This window comes from Aethalodelphis obliquidens, unplaced genomic scaffold, assembly GCF_003676395.1.
Source record: "Aethalodelphis obliquidens isolate GAN/ISIS:26980383/991018 unplaced genomic scaffold, ASM367639v1 scaffold18, whole genome shotgun sequence".
Classification (NCBI taxonomy): domain Eukaryota; kingdom Metazoa; phylum Chordata; class Mammalia; order Artiodactyla; family Delphinidae; genus Aethalodelphis; species Aethalodelphis obliquidens.
Window position 1 is genome coordinate 7,742,959 of NW_020837962.1, and position 18,627 is coordinate 7,761,585.

An 18,627-nucleotide genomic window follows, 5' to 3' on the forward strand; every position below is an offset into this window, starting at 1 on the left:
TCTGCATTCACAACTTATTCTGTGTATTTCTAGCATTTTTTTCACCAATGAGGTAACCCCTGACTCCTAGCACCTGACAAATATATTGCGAGTTTTTGAAACTTACACTAAAGGAGAAGGCTGAGGAACTGACTTTTGATGTATATTTTATGTATTTTATACTGAAGGTTTCTTTTTTACTTTCTCTAAAACAAAAATAGGTATCATTATTTAGGATACAATGGAGCCCCAAATCTATAAATCAGTGCTTTGCTGTGCCCTTTAATCCAGAAATATCACCTCTAAGAATAGCTCTTAAGAAAAGAAACAGAGTTAAACACAAATGTTTATTTATGTATCAATTAACTGCAACATTATTTATTTAAAAACTATAAATATTACAATGTATAATAATAGAAAAATTAAAAGTAAATTATAGTACATTGATTGGATGGCAAAATGTGCAGCATTTAGAACCATTGTCTTGAAAAATAGAAATGGGAAATGCTTAAAAGGCACTATTTAGTCTCTAATAAAAGTAACTACAAAAGTGCACAAATGTTATGATTCTGATTTTGTGTTAAAAATACAGTGAAATTGGGGCTTCCCTGGTGGCGCAGAGGTTGAGAATCTGCCTGCTAATGCAGGAGACACGGGTTCGCGCCCTGGTCTGGGAAGATCCCACATGCCGCGGAGCAACTAGGCCCGTGAGCCACAACTACTGAGCCTGCGCGTCTGGAGCCTGTGCTCAGCAACAAGAGAGGCCGCGATAGTGAGAGGCCCACGCATCGCGATGAAGAGTGGGCCCTGCTTGCCACAACTAGAGAAAGCCCTCGCACAGAAACGAAGACCCAGCACTGCCCAAAATAAATAATTAAATTTTAAAAAATATATACAGTGAAACTGATCATTAAAGAAAAGGAAGAAAGATAAAAGAAAATAAAGAGGAAAGGACTGGGAGGAGATATTCCAAAATATTAAAAAGGAAATGGGTACAATTCTATATATGTACAAAACACACACACACATACACACGGAAGTGAGTTATACACTTCAAATAGGTGGCTTTATGGTATGTGAAGTGTATATGGTACGTAGAGTTTATATCTCCATAAACTGTTAAAAAAATAAGGTGGGAATAGGCTTCCGGGAAGATGGCGGAAGAAGCGGAGATCACCTTCCTCCCCACAGATACACCAGAAATACATCTACACGTGGAACAACTCCTACAGAACACCTACTGAACGCTGGCAGAACACCTCAGACCTCCCAAAAGGCAAGAAACCCCCCACGTACCTGGGTAGGGCAAAAGAAAAAAGAATAAACAGAGACAAAAGGATACGGACGGGACCTGCACCAGTGGGAGGGAGCTGTGAAGGAGGAAAAGTTTCCACACACTAGGAAGCCCCTTCGCGGGCAGAGACTGCGGGTGGCGGAGGTGGGGAGCTTCGGAGCCACAGAGGAGAGCGTGGCAACAGGGGTGGGGAGGGCAAAGCGGACAGGTTCCCACACAGAGAATTAGGGCCGACCGGCACTCACCAGGCCGAGAGGCTTGTCTGCTCACCTGCCGGGGCGGGCGGGGCTGGGAGCTAAGGCTCGGGCTTCTGTCGGAGCGCAGGGAGAGGGCTGGGCCTGGCGGCATGAACACAGCCTGCAGGGGGTTGGTGAGCCACGGCTGGCTGGGAGGGAGTCCGGGAAAAGGTCTAGAGCTGCTGAAGAGGCAAGAGACTTTTTCTTCCCTCTTTGTTTCCTGGTGCGCGAGGAGAGGGGATTAAGAGCGCTGCTTAAAAGGAGCTCCAGAGACGGGCGCGAGCCGCGGCTAAAAGCGCGGGCCCCAGAGACAGGCATGAGACGCTAAGTCCGCTGCTGCCGCCACCAAGAAGCCTGTGTGCGAGCACAGGTCGCTATCCACACCCCCCTTCCGGGGAGCCTGTGCAGCCCGCCACTGCCGGGGTCCCGGGATCCAGGGACAAGTCCCCCGGGAGAACGCACGGCGCGCCTCGGGCTGGTGCAACGTCACGCGGCGCGCCTCGGGCTGGTGCAACGTCACGCGGCGCGCCTCGGGCTGGTGCAACGTCACTCCGGCCTTCGCCGCCGCAGGCCCGCCCCGCACTGCATGCCCCTCCCTCCCCGCAGTCTGAGTGAGCCAGAGCCCCCGAATCAGCGGCTCCTTTAACCCCGTCCTGTCTGAGCGAAGAACAGACGCCCTCCGGCGACCTACACTCAGAGGCGGGGCCAAATCCAAAGCTGAGCCCCGGGTAGCTGTCAGAACAAAGAAGAGAAAGGGAAATCTCTCCCAGCAGCCTCAGAAGCAGCGGATTAAAGCTCCACAATCAACTGGATGTACCCTGCATCTGTGGAATACCTGAATATACAACGAATCATCCCAAATTGAAGAGGTGGACTTGAGAGCAAGATTTATGATTTTTTCCCCTTTTCCTCTTTTTGTGAGTGTGTATGTGTATGCTTCTGTGTGAGATTTTGTCTGTATAGATTTGCTTCCACCATTTGTTCTAGGGTTCTATCCGTCCGTTTTTTTTGTTTTTAAAACTTTTTTTTCTTTTTCTCTTAATAATTGGTTTTTATTTTAATAACTTTATTATATTTTATATTACTTTATTGTATTGTATTTTATCTTCTTTCTTTTTTCCTTCCTTCCCTCCTTCCTTCCTCCCTCCCTCCCTCCATCCTTTCTTTCTTTCTTTCTACTTCTACTAATTCTTTCTTTCTACTTTTTCTCCCTTTTATTCTGAGCCGTGTGAATGAAAGGCTCTTGGTGCTGCAGCCAGGAGTCAGTGCTGGGCCTCTGAGGTGGGAGAGCCAACCTCAGCACACTGGTCCACAAGAGACCTCCCAGCTCCACATAATATCAAATGGCGAAAATCTCCCAGAGATCTCCATCTCAACACCAGCACCCAGCTTCACTCAACGACCAGCAAGCTACAGTGCTGGACATCCTATGCCAAACAACTAGCAAGACAGGAACACAACCCCACCCATTAGCAGAGAGGCTGCCTAAAATCATAATAAGTCCACAGACACCCCAAAACACACCACCAGACGTGGACCTGCCCACTAGAAAGACAAGATCCAGCCTCATCCACCAGAACACAGGCACTACACAACCCACTGAACCAACCTTAGCCACTGGGGACAGACACCAAAAACAATGGGAACTACGAACCTGCAGCCTGCAAAAAGGAGACCCCAAACACAGTAAGATAAGCAAAATGAGAAGACAGAAAAACACACAGCAGATGAAGGAGCAAGATAAAAACCCACCAGACCTAACAAATGAAGAGGAAATTGGCAGTCTACCTGAAAAAGAATTCAGAATAATGATAGTAAAGATGATCCAAAATCTTGGAAATAGAATGGACAAAATGCAAGAAACATTTAACCAGGACCTAGAAGAACTAAAGAGCAAACAAACAATGATGAACAACACAATAAATGAAATTAAAAATTCTCTAGAAGGGATCAATAGCAGAATAACTGAGGCAGAAGAACGGATAAGTGACCTGGAAGATAAAATAGTGGAAATAACTACTGCAGAGCAGAATAAAGAAAAAATAATGAAAAGAACTGAGGACAGTCTCAGAGACCTCTGGGACAACATTAAATGCACCAACATTCGAATTATAGGGGTTCCAGAAGAAGAGAAAAAGAAAGGGACTGAGAAAATATTTGAAGAGGTTATAGTTGAAAACTTCCCTAATATGGGAAAGGAAATAGTTAATCAAGTCCAGGAAGCACAGAGAGTCCCATACAGGATAAATCCAAGGAGAAATACTCCAAGACACATATTAATCAAACTGTCAAAAATTAAATACAAAGAAAATATATTAAAAGCAGCAAGGGAAAAACAACAAGTAACACACAAGGGAATCCCCATAAGGTTAACAGCTGATCTTTCAGCAGAAACTCTGCAAGCCAGAAGGGACTGGCAGGACATATTTAAAGTGATGAACGAGAAAAACCTGCAACCAACATTACCCAGCAAGGATCTCATTCAGATTTGATGGAGAAATTAAAACCTTTACAGACAAGCAAAAGCTGAGAGAGTTCAGCACCACCAAACCAGCTTTACAACAACTGCTAAAGGAACTTCCCTAGGCAAGAAACACAAGAGAAGGAAAAGACCTACAATAACGAACCCAAAATAATTAAGAAAATGGTAATAGGAACATACATGTCGATAATTACCTTAAATGTAAATGGACTAAATGCCCCCACCAAAAGACACAGATTGGCTGAATGGATACAAAAACAAGACCCATATATTTGCTGTCTACAAGAGACCCACTTCAGACCTAGAGACACATACAGACTGCAAGTAAGGGGATGGAAAAAGATATTTCATGCAAATGGAAACCAAAAGAAAGCTGGAGTAGCAATTCTCATATCAGACAAAATAGACTTTAAAATAAAGACTATTAGAGACAAAGAAGGACACTACATAATGATCAAGGGATCGATCCAAGAAGAAGATATAACAATTGTAAATATTTATGCACCCAACATAGGAGCACCTCAATACATAAGGCAAATACTAACAGCCATAAAAGGGGAAATTGACAGTAACACATTCATAGTAGGGGACTTTAACACCCCACTTCCACCAATGAACAGATCATCCAAAATGAAAATAAATAAGGAAACACAAGCTTTAAATGATACATTAAACAAGATGGACTTAATTGATATTTATAGGACATGCCATCCAAAAACAACAGAATACACATTTTTCTCAAGTGCTCATGGAACATTCTCCAGGATAGATCATATCTTGGGTCACAAATCAAGCCTTGGTAAATTTAAGAAAATTGAAATTGTATCAAGTATCTTTTCCGACCACAATGCTATGAGACTAGATATCAATTACAGGAAAAGATCTGTAAAAAATACAAACACATGGAGGCTAAACAATACACTACTTAATAACGAAGTGATCACTGAAGAAATCAAAGAGGAAATCAAAAAATACCTAGAAACAAATGACAATGGAGACACGACGACCCAAAATCTATGGGATGCAGCAAAAGCAGTTCTAAAAGGGAAGTTTATAGCAATACAATCCTACCTTAAGAAACAGGAAACATCTCGAATAAACAACCTAACCTTGCACCTAAAGCAATTAGAGAAAGAAGAACAAAAAACCCCCAAAGTTAGCAGAAGGAAATAAATCATAAAAATCAGATCAGAAATAAATGAAAAAGAAATGAAGGAAACGATAGCAAAGATCAGTAAAACTAAAAGCTGGTTCTTTGAGAAGATAAACAAAATTGATAAACCATTAGCCAGACTCATCAAGAAAAAAAGGGAGAAGACTCAAATCAATAGAATTAGAAATGAAAAAGGAGAAGTAAAAATTGACACTGCAGAAATACAAAAGATCATGAGAGATTACTACAAGCAACTCTATGCCAATAAAATGGACAACCTGGAAGAAATGGACAAACTCTTAGAAATGCACAACCTGCCAAGACTGAATCAGGAAGAAATAGAAAATATGAACAGACCAATCACAAGCACTGAAATTGAAACTGTGATTAAAAATCTTCCAACAAACAAAAGCCCAGGACCAGATGGCTTCACAGGCAAATTCTATCAAACATTTAGAGAAGAGCTAACACTATCCTTCTCAAACTCTTCCAAAATATAGCAAAGGGAGGAACACTCCCAAACTCATTCTACAAGGCCACCATCACCCTGATACCAAAACCAGACAAGGATGTCACAAAGAAAGAAAACTACAGGCCAATATCACTGATGAACATAGATGCAAAAATCCTCAACAAAATACTAGCAAACAGAATCCAACGGCACATTAAAAGGATCGTACACCATGATCAAGTGGGGTTTATTCCAGGAATGCAAGGATTCTGCAATATACGCAAATCAATCAACGTGATACACCATATTAACAAATTGAAGGAGAAAAACCATATGATCATCTCAATAGATGCAGAGAAAGCTTTTGACAAAATTCAACACCCATTTATAATGAAAACCCTGCAGAAAGTAGGCATAGAGGGAACTTTCCTGAACATAATAAAGGCCATATATGACAAACCCACAGCCAACATCGTCCTCAATGGTGAAAAACTGAAAGCATTTCCACTAAGATCAGGAACAAGACAAGGTTGCCCACTCTCACCACTCTTATTCAACATAGTTTTGGAAGTTTTAGCCACAGCAATCAGAGAAGAAAAGGAAATAAAAGGAATCCAAATCAGAAAAGAGGAAGTAAAGCTGTCACTGTTTGCAGATGACATGATACTATACATAGAGAATCCTAAAGATGCTACCAGAAAACTACTAGAGCTAATCAATGAATTTGGTAAAGTAGCAGGATACAAAATTAATGCACAGAAATCTCTGGCATTCCTATACACTAATGATGAAAAATCTGAAAGTGAAATCAAGAAAACACTCCCATTTACCATTGCAACAAAAAGAATAAAATATCTAGGAATAAACCTACCTAAGGAGACAAAAGACCTGTATGCAGAAAATTATAAGACACTGATGAAAGAAACTAAAGATGATACAAATAGATGGAGAGATACACCATGTTCTTGGATTGGAAGAATCAACGTTGTGAAAATGACTATACTACCCAAAGCAATCTACAGATTCAGTGCAATCCCTATCAAACTACCAATGGCATTTTTCACAGAACTAGAACAAAAAATTTCACAATTCGTATGGAAACACAAAAGACCCCGAATAGCCAAAGCAATCTTGAGAACGAAAAATGGAGCTGGAGGAATCAGGCTCCCTGACTTCAGACTATACTACAAAGCTACAGTAATCAAGACAGTATGATACTGGCACAAAAACAGAAAGATAGATCAATGGAACAGGATAGAAAGCCCAGAGATAAACCCACGCACATATTGTCACCTTTATCTTTGATAAAGGAGGCAGGAATGTACAGTGTAGAAAGGAGGGCCTCTTCAATAAGTGGTGCTGGGAAAACTGGACAGGTACATGTAAAAGTATGAGATTAGATCACTCCCTAACACCATACACAAAAATAAGCTCAAAATGGATTAAAGACCTAAATGTAAGGCCAGAAACTATCAAACTCTTAGAGGAAAACATAGGCAGAGCACTGTATGACATAAATCACAGCAAGATCCTTTTGACCCACCTCCTAGAGAAATGGAAATAAAAATAAACAAATGGGACCTAATGAAACTTCAAAGCTTTTGCACTGCAAAGAAAATCATAAACAAGACAACCCTCAGAATGGGGGAAAATATTTGCAAATGAAGCAACTGACAAAGGATGAATCTCCAAAATTTATAAGCAGCTCATGCAGCTGAATAACAAAAAAACAACCCAATCCAAAAATGGGCAGAAGACATAAACAGACATTTCTCCAAAGAAGATATACAGACTGCCAACAAACACATGAAAGAATGCTCAACATCACTAATCATTAGAGAAATGCAAATCAAAACTACAATGAGATATCATCTCACACCAGTCAGAATGGCCATCATCATAAAATATAGAAACAATAAATGCTGGAGAGGGTGTGGAGAAAAGGGAACCCTCTTGCACTGTTGGTGGGAATGTAAATTGATACAGCCACTGTGGAGAACAGTATGGAGGTTCCTTAAAATATTACAAATAGAACTACCATATGACCCAGCAGTCCCACTACTGGGCATATACCCTGAGAAAACCATAATTCAAAAAGAGTCATGTACCAAAATGTTCATTGCAGCTCTATTTACAATAGCCCGGAGATGGAAACAACCTAAGTGCCCATCATCGGATGATTGGCTAAAGAAGACGTGGCACATATATACAATGGAATATTACCCAGCCATAAAAAGAAACGAAATTGAGCTATTTTCAATGAGGTGGATAGACTTAGAGTCTGTCATACAGAGTGAAGTAAGTCAGAAAGAGAGAAACAAATACCGTATGCTAACACATATATATGGAATTTAAGGGAAAAAAATGTCATGAAGAACCTAGGGGTAAGACAGGAATAAAGACACAGACCTACTAGAGAATGGACTTGAGGATATGGGGAGGAGGAAGGGTAAGCTGTGACAAAGCGAGAGTGAGGCATGGACGTATATACACTACCAAACGTAAAATAGATAGCTAGTGGGAAGCAGCCGCATAGCACAGGGAGATCAGCTCGGAGCTTTGTGACCGCCTGGAGGGGTGGGATAGGGAGGGTGGGAGGGAGGGAGACGCAAGAGGGAAGAGATATGGGAACATATGTATATGTATAACTGATTCACTTTGTTATAAAGCAGAAACTAACACACCATTGTAAAGCAATTATACTCCAATAAAGATGTAAAAATAAATAAATAAATAAAAAATAAAGTGGGGCAAATCCATAGATACAGAAAGCAGTTTAGTGGTTGCGAGGGGATTTGGGGAAGGGCCAAAGGTGAGTGAGTGAGTGCTTTGTGGGTTTGGAGTTTTCAGATTTGGGGTGACAAGAAAGTTCTGAAACTAGACAGTGATAGTTGCACAATATTGTGCATGTATTTAATGCCCTTACTCTGTACACTCAAGTGGCTAAAATGGGAACTTTATAGTCAAGTAAACCAGGCGGGTGACGAGGTCCTGGTTCCAGGTAAGATGGAGTAAGCATACTTCACTCTGTCTCCCCCGCGCAGTGCAACTATAAAATCTAGATAAGAAGGAAATCTTGCCATTTGCAACACAGTGGATGGACGTTGCGAGTAGTATGCCATATGAAATAATTCAGGCAGAGAAAGACAAATACTGTATGATTTCACTTGTATGATTTCACTTATATATGGAATCTAAAAAACAAAACAAAAAAGGAAACAAAACAAAGCTCATAGATACAGAGAACATATTGGTGGTTATCAGAGGGGAACTGGATTGGGGTGGGTGGAAAAAATGGGTGAAGTGGGGTAAATTGTAATGTGACAGATGGTAACTAGATACATTATGTTGATTATTTTGTAGTGTATACAATAATCAAATAACTATGTTTTACACCTGAAACTAATATAATGTTGTTCACCAATTTTACCTCAATAAAAAGTAAAATGTTGAAAAAAAAATCTAGATAGAATGCATGACACAACTATGAAGGGTCTCTGAAAATTAAATAGTAGCAGGTGGAGCAGAGAAGCAGACCAGAATACTGGATAAGCGGTGAGTTCCTCCCCCTTCTCTCGTCAGTATCCCCTGGCATGGATTCACAGCAGCCTAGAGCCCAGAACTGGGCACCCACACACAGACACAGAGAGACGCCCAACAGTCTGAGGGTGGGAAACCTCCTCTATGATCTGAGAAGCTGTGGTCCCAGGAGATGGGGCAACCCTCTGTTAAATTTTTTCTTTCCTCTTGCTGCTTGGCCGCAAATTGTAGGCTCAGTAGCAGAAACATATGAACAGGGTTAAAAAGCACCAGCTTTCTGGCTGGTGGACCAAAAAGGGAGCCCTAGGAAACCAAATCCAAAACAAAACAAAAAATTTGAGATTTCTAGAGAGGAAAGAGTTTGGGAAAATGACTTCATGCACTACTTTCATGAACTCTGGACACACCCCTGAACTTAGATGTGTGTGCATGTGACCCTAAATAGGTACCATAGACTTTGAGAACTGAACTGAATAGACTACTGCTCAGGTTCCAGACTGGCCACTGGGATGCACACATATGAGATCCAAAGCAAAGGCTTTGAAAGCAGAACTGATATTGGAAACAAAACCATAGAAGGAAGGTAGAAACTTTCAGCCTAAATCCAACTGGGTTGATTGCCTGGTAAAGCAAAAGTATCAACCATTTCCATAGGATTTAAACAAGACCCAGAGGGACTTCCCTGGTGGTCCAGTGGTTAAGACTCCGTGCTCCCAATGCAGGGGGCCAGGGTTCGATCCCTGGTAGGGGAACTAGATCCCCATGCCACACCTAAAAGATCCCACGTGCCACAATTAAGACCGGTACAGCCAAATAAATAAATAAATATTAAAAAAAAAAAAAACAAGACCCAGAATCTCATAACATAATATTCAACATACCCAGGGTGCAACCAAAATTACTCGGCATAGAAACAGGAAAATCTAAACTTACATGGGGAAAGACAGTCACAGACACCAACACTGAGATGACATGGATGCTGGAATTATCAAATACAGATTTTAAGTAGCTATTATAAAAATGCTCCAACAAGTAAGGGCAGAAACAGTTAAAACTAATTAAAAAAATAGACAGTACTGGCAAAGAGATAGAAGACATAAAGAGGAACCAAATGTAAATTTTAGAACTGTAAAAATCAATAACCCAAATTAAAAAATAAAATAAAATTGCTGAAAAAGTTTAAATGTAGAATAGAGATAGCAGGAGGGCACTCAATGAATTTGAGTACATATCAGTAAAAAGTATCCAAAATAAACAAAGAGGAAAAAAAAAAAAAAAGAAAAAGAAACTCAAGGACTTGTAACAACAGCAGAAAGTATAACATTCATGTCACTGGAATTCTAGAATAAAGATAAATTCTAGAATAAAGAAATCTAGAATAAAGTTCACTGCAGATAATTATTTGAGGAAATCAGGGCTGAAAACTCCCCACATTTGGCAAAAGATATAAACCCACAAATTCAACAAGTTCAGCAAACCCTAAGGAGGTAAACCCAAAGAAACTCACATCCAGATATAATCTGGGCGGGGGTGGGGGCTTTGGAAACAGAGACAAATGATGCAATATTGTAAGAGAGTAAAAAACGATTTAAATAACTGTGGATTTCTCACTTAAATAAACAAAAACCAGGGAGTCAGGAAGGAGGTGGCACACATTTTTTTTTTAAATTGGGGTAGAGTTGCTTTACAGTGTTGTGTTAGCTGCTGCTGTACAGCAAAGTAAATCAGCTATATGCTGGATAGCAGAAGGAACTCTACACACGATTTTTAAGTGCTAAATTCAACCCAGAATTCTAATTCCAATGAAAATATCCTTTAGAAATGAAGATGAAATATTAAGGAAACTAAGAAAATTCTTTGCCAACAGAACTACTCTGAAATAATTGCTACAAGAATTGCCAGGCAAAGGGAATATAATGCCAGAAAGAAACTTGGAATATCAAGGATAAAGGAAGAGCAAAGGAAATGGTAAATATATGGGTAAATATGAATATAATAGACTAGTGTACCCCTTTGAGTTCTTTCAAATATGTTTAATGGTTGAAAACAAATTACAAAATTGTCTAACTCGGTTCTAAATGTATGTATATGCAACACGCAAGATGAACACAGCGTAAAGAGAGGAGGGTAAGGGACATATATGGCAATAAGGTTTCCACATCCCAATTGTAATGGTAAAAATTGATTCTAGATAGACTGAGAGAAGTATATGTAATATAATCCATAGAGTAACCACTTAAAAAATTAATACTACAAAAATGGATATACCCCAAGACAGATGATGTTACAATAATTGGATGTCTCTATGCAAAACAAAAACAAACAAGCGAAACACCTTGATCTAAACCTCACACTTTACACAAAAATTAACTCAAAACGGACCACATATCTACATGTAAAACATAAAACTGAATGGGAGATGCAAGTAAAGAGGGATGGCAATACTTTTTCCTGCACAGCATCCATATTCTAGTAACATTGTCCATATTCTACTAACAATATCCAGCTTCTCCTTTGGGGCCATGTTCCTGCCCAATGCCATAAATTCTTTGTGAATTGGATGTCAACTCTACCATACTCTACTGCTGCATAATAGAACCTACACCTGCCATCACCTCTTTGTTTAGAAATCAACTCAGTAACACCCACATCTTCTGGGTAAGGTGGCAGGTGCCCTCCTCTTCTTTCCCTAGAGGTCATCAAGTGCAAATAGCCAGTTATGCAAGATGGGCTGAGTCCTATCACGGGACTGTGGTCGTCACACCACAATCCAAGCAGGATGTAATGATGCTCTGAAGGCTAAGTTATTGCTAAACCTAATGACGTTCTTAAAAAGATTCCCCATCACCATTATGGGAGAGGTTCAGAAGAGGCACCTGTAACTCCTCGTCATCTGTTATGAAGAAAGACTCTTCCTATGTACTCTTTAAAAGCCAGCCTTGAAAAATATCTTAAATGTACACTTTACTAAATGCCATTTCATTTGGAAACTAGCATGTGATATTTTTTTTCTCCCATGGCACTAATGCACAAAACCAATATATTTTATAGCCTAAATGAAAAAAAAAAGGGACAGTGGGAAGTCTGATGCTGCTCCTTTAAGATGCTTCCAGAGAATCAAATACCACTCTCGATAGGGCTGCCAAGTAAGCACTTATGAAAGGTTAGACACTGAAGCAATAATCTCCAGCATGAGGCCCTTTGCTCTCCTGGTTGAACGAGATGTTTAATAGCAGGGATTCATCTTCCCCCATCTCCTATCTTCATCTAGTCAACAGGGCCACAGAATCTTTCTCAGACTCAGCCTTTTTCATCTTCTCCTGACTTTGAGCTCTCTCTTATCAGTTCTTTCTGCTTTATCCTGACCTTATTACAAGTATTTCCCCTCCCACACATCAGACTGGATCTTCAAGGGAAAGAACTGAGTCTTATTCAGCTTTCTTTTTCTAGAGATTAGGATAATGTTTGGAATCCATTTATTTGTTTTCCCATCCACCATTTGTCCCTCCATATATTCAACAAATATATACATATACACACACACACACACATATATATGTGTATATATATATATATATATATATCACCGTCTGGATGTCAGACATTGTTCTAGGCACTGGGAATACAATAGCAAAGAATACTTCCAAAACTCGTTGTGTAAGCAGGAAAAATGATGAGTTAATTGACGATTACAATACAGAGAACATTTGCTACAGTGAAAGTAAAAGATGTGCTAAGGGCACATAGAAGGGACAACAACCTTGTCTTAGAGAGTTGAAAAAAGATGTTAGTAGTTTTTGTTTGTTTTTTTAGAAAATGTATCCAGAAAAAGAATGAAAAAAATTATTTCAAGGAGAGAGGGAAATGTGTGAAAATCCCAGTGGGATTATACAAGTGCAAGTAATTCAATGTGGTGGAAGAGACAAGAGCAAGAGGAAACTGGCAAGAGATTAACTTGAATTGGGAAAAGTAGGAGTCAGAGAAATAAGAAGACACACAATAAATGAATGGATAAATAGATATGTATGTTGTCTTGTTTGTAATAATAGAACGTTGGAAATTCCAGTTCTCAGGACAGCTATGAATTATTCAGAAGAGCACCAAAGAAGTCTAACAGCATAGAACTCAGTAAATCAAATCAACTGGTACCTCTGTACCTTTCTCGGATTTGCCATTTTCGTAATCGTTATAAATTCTTCCAAAATAAGATGGCATTGTCCTATAAAAGCATGCTTCAAAGTACCCAGGGTGAGTGCTACCGTTTGCCTTTTCCTTGATGCATTTCAGGATTATTGCATACATCTGACATGTGTACTCTGAGTTCCTACTATCTGACTAATACTGTGCTAATGGAAGGGGATGCAGGTGTAAATGATACCCAGCGCCTTTCCTAAAACAATCTCAAAGACAAGGGAAGAGAGAGGAATAAGGTGAAGATTATAATGCAGGGTCATAAGTGTGATAATAAGGGAAAACATAGGATACCCCAGGCACCCAAAGGAGAGGGGCACCGACCCAGCCTGTTGGGTGGGGAAAAAAGTGGAGGGAGGTGTCAGTCAGGTGTTTTAGGAGATGGAGCCCTTGGTCTAACCCTTACTGGATGAGTAAGAGTTGGGTGGGCTGACCTACTCAAGGATTTGAGAAGATGAAATTGCAAACAGCACAGTTAAAGGTAGAACAAAGTAAGGGAGATGATACTGGGGGCGGGGGGGGGGGTGAGTAGGGAAAGCACATTAATATCATAACACCTTTATATGTTGCTCGATTTTAATTATACGGGCAGGAAAATAATGATTTTAATCATTTTAAAGCAAAACACATTTCACATTAATAGTAGTTAAAATTTATCTGGTGTTTACAACATGCCAGAAAATGTGCTAAATGCTTTTCAGGAAGACCTCAGTTAATGCTCACCAGTTGGTGAGTAGGCAGGATCCTTAGCTCCATTTTACAGATGGGGAAACTGAGGTACAGACAGATGAAGTGATTTCCTGAAGTCATAAATCTAGGAAGTATCAGAGAGGGAATTACTATCTAGAGGGCTCGAGTCAAGTCCCCCTCTGAATCACTGCAGCACACAGCTCCCAGTGCCAAGGAAACCAACCCAAACCACAGATACCCAGCCTCTGATCTGCACCTCATTTGTCTTTAGCAGGTGCTTTTTTTGCTGACTGTTTACATGCTTGTGGTTTTGCAACAAAACATGAAATGACTGTGATGTCTGGCTAAATAAATGCATAGATCTACACACTCGGATTCTTGTGGTTAGATTGGGTTTAGACTGGGTTTAGAGTGGAACACTTTCCACCAAATTAAATTTCTCCAGTAACAACCCACTGGTCCTTTTGCAGATGGAGGTTTCTCCACAGTGAAGATTGGAGGCTCAGGCATCAGACTGCCTGAGACCAATCATGGTGCATCGTCTACATGACATTAGCCACACTGTAAAATCTCTCTGTTCTCAATTTCCCCATCTGTATAATGGGGATAACATGGTGCCTACCTAGTATCTAATTTTGTTGTGAGCTCAAAATAAGATAACCTATATAAAGTACTAAGCAAAGCACCTGGCATATTTAATTCAACAAATACTAGAAATTGCTATTAATATTCATGTGAGAGTGGGGGGGATGGGGGCGTTTGTTTCAGACAGAACACTAGACCAAACAATTTGGGTTTAAATCCTGGCTTCACTCCCCATAGGCCATGTGAATTTGGCTGAAGTAATGACACTTTTTGAGTTTCTGATTCCTTTAAAAAAAAAAAAATGAGGACAATAGCTGGCTTGAAATTTTGAAAGGTTTGATATTATCCTTTTGCAATGGGTGGGTAAATAGGTCCTCCTAAGCCCCATGGATGAGTGGTAAATTGCTACCACCTGTGGAGGACAGTCGGCAGCTATCATGACACAGAATGTGCATTTCCTTCCATTCAATGGGGAAGGAAGGGCAGTGCTTTTCATAGCACAGAACTGGAACTTCAGAATATCAGTATCCATCAGTGCTGGTTAAATAAATTGTGGTTCCTCTATAACAGGGGTGGGAAAACTTGTTCTATAAAGAGCCAAATAGTAAATATTTTTGGCTTTGGGGCCATAGTGTCTCTGTCTCTACTACCCCAATTCAACCCTGCCATTGTGGCAGGAAAGCAGCCATAAACGATGTGTAAACAAATGGCTGCAGCTGTGTTTCAATAAAACTTTATTTACAGAAATAGCTGGTGGGACAGATTTGGCTTGTGGCCATAATTTTCCAACCCTTGATCTACACTATGGAATACTATGGGTTCATTAGAAATTTACTGAAACAGATACACACTACTATATATAAAATAGATAAATAGCAAAGACCTACTGTATAGCACAGGGAACTATATGCTAATCACTTAATATCTTCTAATAACCTATAATGGAAAATAATTTGAAAAAGAACACATATATTAGATATATATGATAACTGAATCACTCGGCTATACACCTGAAATTAACACAACATTGTAAATCAACTATATTTTTTTCAATTTAAAAAAAGTAATTTACTCCTATGTAAGGGTGCTCATGAGAGAATGAAAAAAACAAAGTTGAACTGCTTTTTAAAATACAATCCAATGTTTGTTTAAAACCTGTACATATGCACATGTGTGCATATATCCATTCATACCTGGAAAAAGTATGGAATGATAAACACCAAATTGCAAACAAAAGCATGCAAATTATGAGCTGGGAATGAGAATAATAATGGGGACCAGGTAGTAGTGAAGCTTTTTCTCACTTTTAACCTTAGTTCAACTTCTTGCAATGAGCGTGCACTGCTTTTCTAAATCAAATGAACAGTAGTCATAATAATACCTTTTAAAAAGCTGAGAGTTAAAAGCGTTTTTGAATGATTAAATAAGAAATTGCATGTACAGCATCAAATCCAGGTCTGACCTGGCACAGGGTGGGTACTCAGTTAATGGTCGCTATAAATAACTCCCCAGAGCACCAAAAGAGTTACAAATTGGGAAAAGTTCAACTCCAAATTTTCCGGGACATTATGTATTTTAGTGTAGACTCTCTTCAGTAGGAAAGGATAAAACAAGGAGAAAGGTTGATCTGCCCACCCTACTTCTGGGTTCTGATATAAAATGTTTATTAGAGATCTGAGTTTATGAAGACCTGAAATCCCTGAATATAATCCAAGTCATCATACGATTGTAATAAAGCCCACTACTTTTTTCCAACTGCATCCTACAGTGAAGTGTGTCCTCTGATTCAAAGAAAACAGGATCATTTATGTCAGATAAGCAAATATAGATCCCATTACTTGTTCTGGCTGTTGTTTCTTTTTGGTCTAAGGGAGAAAATATAGTGCCTGAAAGTAGTAAGTGCTTAGACTTCAGAAGAGGAAGTGAGGAATAATCAACTGCAAAAATGAAAACAAAAAGCCACAACAGTGAGTCAGGTCAGCCATGATTAATTAACTCGATTCAGACTCGTGCCGTATTATTGAAGAAAATGCATTTGAGAGAACTTGGGGGATCCACTCATCTTCTCCCCAAACATTTTTATTTTAACCTTGGGGAAAACCAGAATCTGCTACTAAAATCTCATCTGATTTTGTAAAGGTGCCAGATTTGGAGGGGAGCCAAAGGGGGTCGGGAGAACGGGGAAAGAGCTTGGCAAGGCTGAATACTAGTTGGAAAAGAAAAATCATTGGTTTGGTGTTATATGTAAACATGAACAGATAAACCCAAAGACTGAAAGCTCTAACATATTTAACTGATGGCCAGCAGTGCTTAGGGGTAATTTATTGAGCATGTCATGAACATCTCAAACTACTTAGTATTTTTAGCACTTAAATGACTTATGTATGGTATATGTCAGACACTACACAACTGTGAGTGAGCACTGCGTCTCCTGCTGTTCCCTGTAAAACCATATCGTTTGATGCTGTTGGTACTTATCACAAGAGACCCACTGTTCCAGATGTAAGTCACTAGGGAGAGTCAAGTGTTGGCTATCTGATTAAAGGGATGTCAGAGGTCAGGATGCCCGCAGAACTGGAGCGAACCTCAAATAACAGGTTTTAAAGAGCAGTTTTCTTTGGAGGATATGCTTTTTGCACTTGCTGTGCCATGAACCCACTTGTTAAATACCCCATTAGCAACAGAACAAGTCCCCCAGATCTGGGACAAAGCTGTGCAGGCAGACGGATTCCACAGACAAACACCAAGCAAGAGGTGGCAGCACAAGCGGCACCTGGCATGGATCCCCTTCAGCTTCCCGCATCCATCTGCTTCCTGCAAGGATGCAGTCTCTTGGAGTTGTTAATTTCAGGCCTGATGCTGGTCTTGAAGTGAAAGGGCAGCCCCTGGCCACGAAGAGCCCGGCTGGCCCGATACATGTATGCACGTTTACAGGTGAAACCAGCTAAATGTCTTTGCATCTGATAACTTGCAAGGTGGGGGAGACATATTGCCTATTATTTATTCTAATAATAAACCATTACCCCAGGCATATTTTTATTCTCCAGATTTAATAAGGTATTTTGTGAACCGAGGCAGAGGAGGGAGGGAGAAAACAATTGCGGTTATTACGAAGATGATTTCTATTTGTTTCAGCTGCAGAAGCAATCACCATTCCTTCCTTCATAATCAAGGGTTATAATTGCTCCCCCATCTCCACCCCAATCCCTTGCTCAGTCCAAGAAAATTTGAGCACTCACTGAAATGTCCTGAGGAACTAAAAGGGCTTGGCATGCTTCCCTGAACCAGTCTCCTGGGACCATCATTACCTTATAGCCAGAGAACTCTGATTATATAGCATGGGGCTCTCAACTCAGATTTTCCCATCATGCGCCTCTCCACATCCAGAGGTGAGAAAGAGTGGGGAGGGCCAGGTGGGTTATTTACATACCATTTGCATATCTCCGCTTAGATGGAATATATGTTCTCAAGACATTTTTAAATTAAGATGTTTTAACTGGACTTTGTTTTCCCCTTCTGGTTAGATGTTGCAAAACTCTGGTGATAATTTTTTCAGAAGTTGATATTTTTATCATCTGCAACCCAATTAAATAGATTCAGCAGAGATACACAGGCCACAGCCTTATCTGGGCAGTTATCCTGATCAGGTTAATTGAAAGACATTTGAGAGGCATCTTATGTTAAGAGGAAAAACTCTAAAAGCCAGACTTGTAAGGTTCATATCTCAAGTTGCCTCGTACTTATTAGCTTAGGAACCTTGAACAAATTCCTCAGCTGGGCCTCACCCCAAAGGGTCATCACAGGATTTGAATGAGTTAATATTTGCGAAGCAATCAGAACATCCAACAGAAAGCACTGCTTAAGTGTCTTTTTAATGCAAGAAAGTGCATTTAATCCAAAGTCTGTTTGCTGTTGTTATTTGTTCTTTTTATAAATTGACAATGGACCGGGCCTGCCCAGCTCTGTGCTTAGATGCAGGGTGGATGATACCACGGTGGTAGAAAAATAAAGGTGGTGAAAAGCTGC

The 18,627-nt window shown here is 40.0% G+C and overlaps 1 protein-coding gene across 11 annotated transcripts in view; it reads right to left on the reverse strand.

Annotated features, from left to right (window-relative positions):
• Positions 1 to 18,627, reverse strand: part of RBFOX1 (RNA binding fox-1 homolog 1) — a 2,175,109-nt gene that overhangs the window by 619,646 nt on the left and 1,536,836 nt on the right. The window lies entirely within an intron of this gene.